The sequence below is a fragment of the Phragmites australis genome, chromosome 4, assembly GCF_958298935.1.
Source record: "Phragmites australis chromosome 4, lpPhrAust1.1, whole genome shotgun sequence".
NCBI classification, from domain to species: domain Eukaryota; kingdom Viridiplantae; phylum Streptophyta; class Magnoliopsida; order Poales; family Poaceae; genus Phragmites; species Phragmites australis.
Window position 1 is genome coordinate 15,580,460 of NC_084924.1, and position 12,226 is coordinate 15,592,685.

Consider the following 12,226-nt stretch of genomic DNA (forward strand, 5'->3'; position numbering starts at 1 on the left):
TTGGGGCGCTTGGCCGTGGACTTGCTCTCCTTCGATCCGGCCTCCGGCACCATGTCGCCCTCGGTCTTGGGGCGCTTGGTGATGCCGACGACGCCCATCGCGCCGTCGCCAGCCACCTCGTCCTCGGGATTGCCGCGCTTCTCCAGCACCAAAGTGGAAACCGTCGCCTGGGTCGTCCTCCCCTCACCGCTCTCCATCTCCGTCGGCGCCGCCGTCGCCGCCATCTCTCTCTCTCTCTCGATGGAACCCTAACTTCTCCCTCTAGGTGGTTATTGCCTTCGATTGAAGAGGAGAGGGGAGCCCCGTATCTATAGCCCTGCAACCCTAGGCTCTATCGGATCCCTTCTCGGACTTGGGCTCCGCATCCGGCTCCGACTCCAACTCGTCTGCTCCCTCCTCTCCTCTCACAGCGCCAGGCCGATGCGGATGCGGATCAATACATACAGAATACCCCGGCAACCGCGATCCCGTTTGGGCCAAACCTAACCATAAGCCCAACTCGGCGCGGCTCATTACCGACTTTTTCTCTGGCGTGTGGGTCCAATCCAATGGGAAGTGTGAGGCTGCGGGTGGGGTCTCTACTCTCTCACCCCCTTCTCTTCATCCGTCCTGGCTAGTGCCCCAAATCCGGCGGGACGTGCGTTTCCGACCGCCGGAGCTGCGTCCGTGTGGAGGTAGCAGCGGTCTACGCCGTGATGGAACCTGAGACGCAGATAGGTTCGTCCCTTCTCTGATTGCTCTCCTTGCCCTGATCCTGCTGATGTTCATTTAGGGTTTTGATGAAATAATAAGACCTGCGGGGCAAGGACATGTTTCATAATTGATGCCTCTCCTGTAAAGGTTAGCCGTTCCAATGTTGAAATGTTAGCTTTTGTGTAGACAACGCGGGCTACATTGTCAAATTTGTAGAGTAAATCTGCCGATCGACCACAGTGTTCCTGTCCTGTGGCTTAGTATTATGGTGTGATTTGAGTGAATACCGGTGGTTTTTGATTTAGTATCAGAACAGCTTGTTCAAGGGACTATGCAAATTTCATACTATATGATCTTGTACTAGTTTTTTTTTAGCCCTTTTGTTTTCAAAGAATGGCGTCTTTGAACATAAATAAGCATAATACCAGTTTCTTTGATACAGATATGTTCTTCTTTCATGCAAAGGTGAAGTTTTTGGTATCAGTGGTTTGTCAACATCAGGAGTTAAGATGAATTTTTGAGAGATGGCATGTCTGTTATAAATTTTAAATTCTTGAGCTGTGGAGAGAAGCAACATGTACATTTTTGGTTTAGTTCTTACTACACACACTTTAATCTCCACCATACTTCTAGATGGCAGCTAGAATTCATATACATTTACTCATTTTTATCCGTGCGTTCTCAGGTCGAAGCTTACCATGTCCTGTTGATGTTGCGTCTTGTGGCGCCATTAAGGTGTTTGATGAAATGCCAAGACCAGCGAGGTACCCAGGTAAGGGTAATTCCACTTCTGTATAGGTTAATTGGTAGGTTACAGCATTAAGATGCATAGAGTCGGACATTCAATAGTAGGCCTTATAAATTGTAGTGTTCAAACTACCAGATATCTCCACACTCTCTGTGTTTGAGGTCGTGGACTTCATTACTTAATGTGTACTTATCTCACACTTAGCTGCCACACTAGAATAATGCCCATTGCAGTCGTTCCAATATTGTAATCCGGTCACCTGAATAATTAGAGGTCTGGAACAGGGGGGGGGGGGGTCTACTTTATCAATTTGTGTACAGTAAATCTGCTGCCCACAGTGTTCTGATCCTGCGAATCATATGGTGTGATTTGAGTGAATTGCAGTCTTTTTTTTATTTAGTCTTGCAACAAATTGTTCAATGTGTTATGCGAAGTTCAAAACTTATGATTTTGTAGCACTGTTTTTAAGCCTTTTTGTATAACAGCATAACATGTGTTTGAACATAAGCAAAACATGATACCATTGCTTTGATTTATAGATGCTCTTCTTTAATGCAGTAGTGGAACTCTTGGTCATGCTAAGGAGTTTGAACATAATGCAGTTTTTAAAATCAATGTTTTTTCAACATCAGGATTCAAAATGATCTTAAAGCGTCAACATTAGCTATGAATTTTCCAGAGACGGCATTCCTGAAGGAAAGGTTTTTTTTTTTGGTAGTGGAGAGAAGCTAATGTGTGTTTTTTATTGTTGTTCTTTCTAGAAACCTCTTTAATGTCTGCACTTCTAGATGGCAGTCGGAATTCATATACATTTAGTCATTTTTTATCTGTTCTTTCTTAGGGCGTGGCTTGCCTTTTGCAAGTTCTGTGGCTCCTACTTAACTGATCTTCAATGAACCAACATATCACTTTGATATCCCTTCAATAGAATGCTTTACGTTGGGTGCAGTTCTCATCTTTATGTTGTATCTACTGTTAAACTTGTTCTTAGATATTGATTTGGTTCGTTCTTTAAATTAGATATCCTCTACTACTTATTATGACGACAACAGAGATGCAGGTCTCTGAATGGTTAGTGTGTGCACACACTGGACTTCGCAATTTTCTGTAATGGCAGAATAGCTGAACTACAGTATGTTCAATGTGGAGATGTTTGCCCTTTCCCGTTGTGATCCTCTTGGCTTTATTGTAGGTTGGGACTGTTGGGTGAGGTTTGTTTTCTGGTTCTTTTTCTCTTAGGGCTGGTGTACCGTGTTTATGGTGCCTCTCCTTCGGCGGTCTGTGGTACTGTATAATCTTCTTCTTAAATGAATGGTAGAGCTCCTGCCCTTGTTTTTTTTTTTTTGTGCCGTTTGCAAAGTGAAAGCAAGTAAGTGTGTATACTCATTCTCTTTGTCCCTTCTTATTCTCTGCAGCTACCTTTCTCCTTCTCCTCACCCATTTTGTAGCTCCAGGGATCCTGACCATTTTTTTGTCCAAGTTATGGGTCCACCTAGTTCCACTCATCCTTATTAGTGTCCTGTATGAATCTTCCAGGGCTGCTTCCTGGCCTGTTGATTATTTCCTTTTCTTTGATTACATTTCTGCTCTTGATGCTTAATTTGATTTTATTCATTCTGGTTTGGTCAATGAGCCTCTTCTGCATTAACGAGATCTTGACAGCTTTCATTTCTGAACGTTGATGGCCTTTCTGACCATTAATTTTCCTTTTAGGAGGAATATTGGTGAGAGAAGAGCCCACCTGAACGCAATTAATCAAAGCTGAATTTGTTCAGTTACAGCCCAAGGACAAGATAATTAGATAAATAGCCGGAGAAAGAAACGATGAGTGAGAACTAGTCATAGTCTTGTGACAACATTTGAGCAGCAAGCATGAATAGAAGCTTTGTTAACTCAATTTTTTATGCTTTCCATAGGTGCATGTAAGTTTCAGAAGTGCTATTTGCTTTCTGTAGGACAAGGCCAGATAGGCTGATCAAGAAGCAGGCCTGTTAGGTGCGCAGATGCAGAGACTAATTCATGTGACTGTTGTTGGATCACATACCCAGCAGAGTGATGTTTTTTATTGCATTGTGCAAGCCATATCGAGGTCGTTGTACATGTCTCGTTCAGGGGTTTTGAGCATGTCCTCCAAATAAGACAACGTGTTTGAGAAAACAAAGAAAAAGTTTACTTGCACAGTGAATGATGAGTAAGGAAAGCTCCTTATTTTTACCTGTGTCAAACCATTGCAGTTTTTTTAATTTCCAGATCTTGTGGTGCAGTTTTGAGAGGATTGGTGTCTTCATGTTTGTAGTCACTTTGAAGGAGTATTCTCAACCACCATTGCATTGTGTTGATGGGTATGATAAACTTACACTCCCGGCGTCTTCTAAATTATAATATGGACCGCCATTTGTTCTCTTTCAGTCAAACTGTTCACATATTCTATAAATATGGATGCTATTTCCAATCTACCATAATGAACGGGCTTCTGGTGTGTATTTGGCTTCAGTCTAAACCATTTATCATATTCTCTTTGTGCATATGGCACTATCATAGATAAAATGCACCCTAATCCATTTGATTTTTTTGTGTAGTTTTGCCTTGCAGCTAGGGCCTAGGAGGGATGAGTTAATTTGGTAATGTCTACGAGCTCAGGTATGTTCTGCCAAATTAAGTTCCAAGAATACTTACGTGCTAGCATCGTATGCTTGCTTCTTACAAGGCATGGATCTCACGTCTCTTTTTTAATATAAAATAGCTTAGTTTCATGTTCTGCAACTTTGCTTTGTAATAGTGTTCATGAAAAAATAACTTTACTTCGTAATATGATCCCCTCCTATTGAACTCTCCAAAGTAGCTTCATGCCATCTGGCAATGTGGAGAAAATTTTATATGGAGTCCCTGAAGCCAGGAAGAGTATAACTCGTTATAGGACATATTTATGTGTATTTATTTTGGATTTAAATTTTGCGGTCTCTAGCAGACTCTATGTACGCTCTGTTATTAGCCAACTTGCTAGAACTCTAAAAATATATGATGAGTTTGTTCTCTCCTCTTTTTTGCGCATGAAATTCAGGTAATATTATTAAGTAGTGTTGACTCGGCCACTTTATAGATTGCCTTTTTCTGTCCAAATTGTGATGGCTTAAAACTGGTGAATCTTAATATTTGGAGGCACTTATAGAATGTTCTCCTTGGACAGTGATTATGAACCGCTTGTAATTTGGCTATCTTTCTTGCACTCACATCAAACATTGGTGAGGAAGTTGGAGAACCCCGCTGGATGCTTGCACGCCGTGGACTGGAGTTGTGGAGAGTCGGCTGGTGGTGTTGATGCGGACCTTGTGTCTTCATCGTGCCTCTGCAGATCAAACTCCTCGTCTCGTCGGGTCAGATGTTGGCGGCACTGGGATCTGGTGCCGCGACTCCAGACGTCAACGAACCAGCTCCCTAGGGCCCAATTTCTCGCGCCCTTGCTGCGACACCCGGGAGTTTGGAGGCCGTTGCCAGGATGATCGCAGCAGAGGTGACGACCGCTCCTTCGGCCGTCGCACTTGGCTGGCAACCACCTCACCAGATAGTTGCCCACGTGCCAGGCATCCCTCTGTGAAGACCCCTCCCAAGTCGATCCACAAGTCGTTGCTGAGGCATAGCAAGACCAAGAAGGCGGCCTCGAGGGTCACTTTCGCCTCACCTCTTGCCACCGTCATGCAGCTGAACAACATCAAGCAACAAGAGTTTCGCCGGGGGAGCAGAACCTGTTACTGGAAGAGCTTCACATTTTCAGTCACGTAGTTCAGGGTAACAATGACACTGTTGAGATGCTTTCTGTTCGCACTGACCCAATGTGCTTTGAGGCCGCTTTAACCCTTGGGTTTCAGGTTGCCCCGCCCCCCCCCCCCCCGCAGCCTCTCACGACATCGCCAACCGCACCACCAAAGTTATTCCCCTCCCCGACGGCTCTGCAATGGGCGCCTAAGCCGCTACCCCCTGAGACTGTGGAGGCGGTCCCCTCCCGGGTTGAGCCACTCCCTGGGGCCGACCATGTAGCAATCGAGGATGATAGGGCGCATGGCGTCAGCACTTCAGCCGGCCACCTCGGCACTCTCCATTCTGAGACTTCACACTCCTCTCATGCTGTATTGCCAGCTGTTAGTGGTTATCCACCTCTTATGGCGGCACGTTTGGCATCCCACTATGAACATGGTGGTAAGGTGACCTATGTGGGGAGTTCGGTTTGGACTGGCGTTGTCCCTTTTGTTGGGGTTATTTCTCCTTCTGGGGGTGTGGTTTCAGACTCTGTTCCATCTAGAGTTGTCGTTACTGTTCAGGCCCTCGAGTCCCTCTGCGACAAGTCTCACCTGGATTCCTTCAGTGCGAGTGCTGCCCCAGGCGGCGATCTTGAGCTGGTGTGCTCCGCTCCAGCCCCTTTGGACGACTTTGTGAGCGTCATCCAGACATGCGTCAACGCGTGTGCTTCTCCGGTGATACATGTGAGCTCTTCTTTGGTTTGTGGGACGCTGTGCGCCGCTCCAGAATGTGTTCCGTGGGTCCCTGCTCCTTCATCGATGGGCGTGCCGGCAAACTCCATTCTCGCACCTCTCGGCAAACATACAAGTGCAGTGTTGGCCGGCGTGCCAACGAGTGCCGCTCCGGCTGGCGACCCCGCAAATGCCACTCAGGCCGATGAACCTGCGAGCGACGACCCAGCTTGTGAACTCGTGTGTACCTTGCCGGCTATCGCACAGGCTGCTTCCTCGATTGTGCACGTGAGCGCAGCGCCGTGCACCCCCAAAACGCTGCGGGTCTACTCCAGGAAACGATGCATGATGGCTGTTGGTGTTGCAGTACCTTCTACTGCTACAGAACCCTCCCATCCTCGCACACCGGCCACCGCTCGCTTCATCTCCAGTGTCAGCAGGCCGGTGGACTGCATCCTACCCCAGCCGATCATCTAGAACCGACGAAGAAATTGTGCTCCACCTGCTTCGGTGCCGCGACGCAGCCAGCAGGTGGCCGGTGCAGGCCCTTGCTCTCCAGGACCGGTTGTTACTGCTACTCAAAAACTGCTGATGAAGAGCATGAGATTTATCCCTAACTTGGAACGAGTGGATCAGCAAACTCAAGATGCCTATAGCAGGGTGTTTGAAAGGCCTCTCTCCCGGACACACATCTCATTGCCCTCGCCGTCCTTTTCGGTTGAATGGTTGGCGAGGCTAAGGAGGTCAAGTCCGCTGCTGAGGTCACGGTGTTGACTTAATCTTGCCTCCTAGTTGGTTGGTCGCTTCTGTAAAACTTTCCAATGAATCCTGCCAACATATTAATCTGGAATGCGCGTGGTTAACCAAGTGGACCGGCAAAACTCTGTTCGTGATGTGGTGTTGTCTTCCAAGGCTGACATAGTCTGTTTGCAGGAGATAAAAGTCACTGCAATCTCTCGCTGCCTCTTGCTCGCTGTGTTGGGGTCGGACTTCGATCAACATGTAGCCCTACCGGCCGATGGCACAAGAGGGGACATCTTGATTGCATGGAAAGGAACATTGTGTCAAGCTATCAATACCCGGATTGATGCATATTCGGTCTCAGTCCAATTTGCCGAGCAAGAAGGTCGCAATTGGTGGTTCACAGGGGTATATGGGCCACAAGAGGACACTGAGAAAATCATGTTCCTACATGAACTTCGTGATCTTCGGGCTTTATGTGATGGTCCATGGCTTGTGATCGTGGACTTCAACTTGATATATCAGGCGGCGGACAAGAACAACACAAATCTGAACCGGGCTATGATGGGTCGCTTCCGCCGTATGCTCGATGAAAGTGAACTCAAGGAGATTCCTTTACTAGGTTGTAGGTTCACATGGTCCAATGAGCGTGAATCCCCAACTCTTGTTCGGCTTGATAGGGCTTTTTGTTCGATGGACTGGGAGGGGATTTTCCCGGATTCCATTCTACAGAGTTCGGCGTCCACAGTCTCCGCCCATTGCCCTTTGCTCCTAGGCCTTTAGGTCAACACACAGGGCAAAAGACGCTTCCATTTCGAAAGTTTTTGGCCTAAGCTTTAGGGTTTTCAGGAAGCCGTGCAGCAAAATTGGGAGGCTACGGTTGATAGCTCTTTCCCGGTCGAGCGAGTTTTCATCAAACTAAAGCGCCTATGCATAGGCCTACAAAGCTGGAGTCAGCGGAAGGTGGGCAACATCAAAACTCAACTTGCAATGGCAAAAGAGGTGCTCCATCATTTGGAGATTGCTCGTGACTCCCGGTAGTTGTCCTCCGATGAAGAGTGGTTGCGGAAGAAGCTAAAGCATCTTTGTCTTGGGCTGGCCTCCCTTGAGTGCATGATTGCTCGTTTGCGCTCCCGCATCCTCTATATCAAGGAAGGGGATGCCAACACCTCCTTTTTTCCACCAGCAGGCCAAATTCCAAAAAAAGGAAGAATTTTGTGGCAAAACTGCTAGTGGATGATCAGATTGTCACAAGTCAAGAGGCGAAGCAGACTGTTGTTTTTGACCTCTATCTCAATCTCTTGGGCACAGCCGAGCAAAGGGAAATTTCTTTGGATCTCTCTCAATTCCACGCACACCACCATGATCTGGATTTCTTGGAGCCTTTTTCTGAGGACGAAATCTGGGCTACGGTTAAGGACCTTCCTTTGGATAAGGCTCTGAGCCTGGATGGTTTTACCGGTCAGTTCTACAAGACCTGTTGGTAGATTATTAAAGACGATATTATGAGCGCATTGTTGGCTGTTCAGCAGGGACGCACCTCCAAGTTTCACCTTATGAACACTACCTTCCTCACCCTTATACCCAAGAAATTGGATGACATACAAGTAAAGGACTTTTGCTCCATAAGTTTGATCCATAGCTTTGCAAAATTAGTAGCAAAACTTTTGGCTAACCGGCTGGCCCCTCATTTACCTTCCATGGTTTCTACCAACCAAAGTGCTTTTGTCCGGGGAAGATGCATATACGACAACTTTCTCCTTGTCCAACAGACAGCTAAGTGTTTACACCAACAAAAGGAGCCTCATATTCTTCTCAAATTGGATATATCAAAAGCGTTCAACTTCGTCTTATTGAAGGTTTTGCAAAGATTGGTTTTGCAAAGATTGGGTTTCAGACATCGGTGGTGTAACCTTTTGTGCAGCTTGCTAAACACCGCATCCACTCGTATAGTGCTTAATGGTGAGTCGGGTGATGTTATCACTCACCGACGAGGACTCAGGCAAGGAGATCCCCTCTCCCCCATGCTATTCATTTTAGTCATGGATGTGTTGAATTCCTTGATTGGTCGGGCCTGTGAGGAACATTTGCTTCAGCCGCTCTCCATCCGTGGGGTGCAGCATCGTATATCTCTATTTGCAGATGATGTGGTATTGTTCCTCCGTCCAACCATTGAGGACCCAGACTTAATCAAGCAAGTGTTGGGTATCTTTAGTAAAGCTTCGGGCCTCAAGACCAACATCCTCCAGTGCTCAGTGTCTCCAATCCAATGTCGGGATGAAGATTTGGCCGTCATTAATGACCTCCTGCCATGTGAGGTTAAAGCTTTTCCTTGCACGTATCTTGGGATCCCTTTATCCGTCAAGAAATTGCCCAAGGCGCAACTTCAGTTTTTGATCGACAAGGTGGCAGATCACCTGCCACTCTGGAAAGCTTCTTTGATGAACCGGGCTGGGAGATTGGCTATTATGAAAGCAGCTCTTACAGCAACACCTATCTATTCCATGATCGCGATAGATATCCCCAAATGGGTCTTAAAGACGATTGATAAAATAAGGTGTGGTTTTCTTTGGAAGGGCCAAGAGCACGCTCACGGCGGCAATTGCTTGGTTTCATGGCAAAGAGTGTGCCAGCCTATTGAGTTTGGGGGGCTGGGCATACTTGACCTCCCTACTCTTAGTTGGGTGCTTCGTATCCGATGGTTGTGGCTGCGGAAAACAGGGCCGACTCGGCCTTGGGCTAGGTTGCATTTGCATGTGCATCCCAACGAGGGCGCTCTTTGACATTGCTGTAACGTCCACGGTTGGAGATGGCACAAATACAAAATTCTGGACAAATAGGTGGCTGCATGGTAAGTCCATATCAGAAGTGGCGCCCAACCTAGTTGCTTTGATCTCTCGGCGAGCTATTAACATGAGGAATGTGGCACAAGCTCTCCATCAGAGGAAATAGGTGTCTGACATCAGAGGAGGAGTATTCGTGCAAGCTCTCGACGAATACATGCATCTATGGGAGTTATTAGAAGAATTTACTTTACAGCAAGGTGTTCAAGATCATCATGTTTGGAGGCTGAATAACTCGGGTATATATTCAAGCAAATCAGCCTACGGCCTTCTTTGTCGGGTCCATCAGATGGGCACCTTGGAGACGAGTATGGAAGGCCTGGGCACCTCCACGTTGCAGGTTCTTTATATGGCTCGCCATCCTTAACCGGTGTTGGACAGCGGATCGGCTTGCGAAGCGTGGGCTGTTGCACCCGGTGGCCTGTCCTCTTTGTGATTAAGCTGAGGAAACAATGCAACACATTTTGGTTTCTTGTGCATTTGCTCAGCAAGTTTGGTTCTCGGTCCTGCAAAAGTTCGACCTACAAGGTTTGGTGCCAACACCGGACACAAAGGTCTTCTCTAGCTGGTGGTACCATGCAGTTAAGGGATTGGATAAGCATACCCGCAAAGGCCTCAACTCACTCATCGTCTTGGTGGCTTGGGAACTTTGGGAGCACCAAAATGACTGTGTCTTTAATGGCGCATCGCCAAGTGTGAATGTGGTGCTGCAGGCAATGGCTGATGAGGGTGCTTTGTGGTGTGCTGCTGGAGCCTCACACCTCCGCAGCCTCCTATTAGGGTAGAATAGCGGTTTTGGACCCAAGATCATCCATTGGTCGCTTTAAAGCCGTTGTGGCGCGAATGTAATTTTCAGTCGACGGTGTGTGTGGGTGTGTTTTTGGTTTTGTATTTCGTACTCTTTTCTTCTTAATAGAATAACATGTAGCTCTCATGCGCATTCGAGAAAAAAAGAAAGTTCTCCTTGCATAGTGATTATGAACCGCTTGTAATTTGGCTATCTTTCTTGCACTCACATCAAACATTTGCCACTCCTGTTCTAGATCATTAAAATATTCTTGCCCATGTCCAATCCTTGAGAATCAATTTGATGTAGTATAATTCAGAAGCTTTGCTCACTTAGAAACTGTTAGAAAATTCCCTTTTGGAGGTTCTTTATATGCATTACATGGATTACAGGTGTCCCATAGATTTGTGCTTTGTGATTGTAGATATATTGTCACGGGCAATGAGGTTGGTGGAAGGAATGTGTCGTAGGTTGTACTTGAAGGTACTTGATCGTATATTACTGCAGTTGCTGTTCTTGGGGATCTTGTGGGCACACTTGGCCCGAGCTCAAAGGATCTGTTCAAGAGCAACCTCTTCCATGTTGGGTTCTTGGGGGAGTGCCTTGACTTGGATGATGAAGTTAGGGAGACTGCGTCATGGGCCCAGGGAATGATAAACCAAGCAGTGGCGTCTTACTATGAGGTGATTTTATTTTGTCGATCATGAACGGTTTCTTTTGTAGCTGTGCCAATTCCATTTGCCACAGGTGAATGAAAGGATACCGATATATATGTAGCGTCACTCTTAGGATCTCTTGTCTGTAGACATTCGTGCTTTGTTGTCAGTCTGTCAAGCCGTTGTGCATCGCATTAGTCCGGGTGGATTCTGGCTGTGAAAGTCTTGGAATAGCAGAACTCGTTTGTCTTATCTTATTGCCGGTATTATTAAATACCCTGATGTCTCTGCTTGTCGTTTTTCATGTCCAGCAGATTAAATTTTGACAGAAGGCATTGGTTGTGTGTGTTTGCCGTGTAATGTTCTTGTCATCTGCATTTGTCCCAGATTAATCCATGTCAACCACGTTATGTATGTTGTGTTTCGTGTTGTTGGCTCTGTATTTATTTAGGTCATTACATCAGCATTTTATTCCATGAAATTTGTTCCGAGTATATCAGGTAAGCAGGTCATATAAGCTAGACATTTTAGTTGCTGATGAATTCAAATTTGCCCCTTGTACCCCGTGTAGCAATGCAATTTTTGACCTAGGCAGATTGGTTTTGAAGTTTTATTTCAGCATCTTTAGTACCTCACTGTCCTCACACGACACAAACTGAAACAAAAGAAAACAACCTGTACTCTCTACTAAAGAGTCTTTCAGGTGCATTTGAACGAGAGATTGTTCTGGGAATTTTAGGATTTGTAACGACTTGGATCGAAATCCTTGGAAACATGCCCATGTCCGTCTTCAACTGACCTCTGCTGAGATGATCTCAAGCTCTGCCCACCACAGCGGTGACGCCTTGGGAGTTGCCGCGTCCGGCAACATGGAGGTGATATCCCTCAGCCGCCTCTCGACCTCCGGCATTGCCAGCAGCCGCCTCGGCTCCCGATCAGTGCAGCCCTGATGACACTGTCCAGCCTGTCCACGGTCGCTGCATGGAAGGACCTCAGGCTGGGGTCCATCACGTCTCTGAGCTGCAGCTCACCCCCGAGGTAGCTCGCCAGCATTGTATACGACGCGACGCTCTCCTTGTCCGACAACATCGGGGACATGCTCGCGATCCCTGCTTGCTCCTCCTGCGGCTCGTCGTTCGTCACTCGTCAGGCAGATCATCGATGTGTCCAGCATCGTGATGATCTCCGAGGGGGCTCAGCGGGTGCATGTGCTCCAAGCAGTAGGCGACTCCGACAGCAACCCGGAGATCGCCAGTCCAGGTGTCTTCTCTGACAGCAGTGCAGGGACCATA

At 47.0% G+C, this 12,226-nt stretch overlaps 1 long non-coding RNA gene across 2 annotated transcripts; it reads left to right on the forward strand.

Moving 5' to 3' along the window:
* The first annotated feature begins 583 nt into the window (after positions 1-583).
* LOC133914237 (uncharacterized) lies at positions 584-11,295 on the forward strand. Of its 2 annotated transcripts, XR_009909199.1 has the most exons (8): positions 584-717; positions 1,136-1,270; positions 1,379-1,465; positions 2,462-2,512; positions 2,634-3,632; positions 3,706-3,783; positions 4,021-4,081; positions 10,703-11,295. It is a non-coding gene; the product is annotated as an uncharacterized LOC133914237 (long non-coding RNA). The 2 variants fall into 2 exon arrangements; XR_009909200.1 differs by lacking the exon at positions 2,462-2,512 and having other exon boundaries at positions 3,397-3,632.
* The last annotated feature ends 931 nt before the right edge of the window (positions 11,296-12,226 follow it).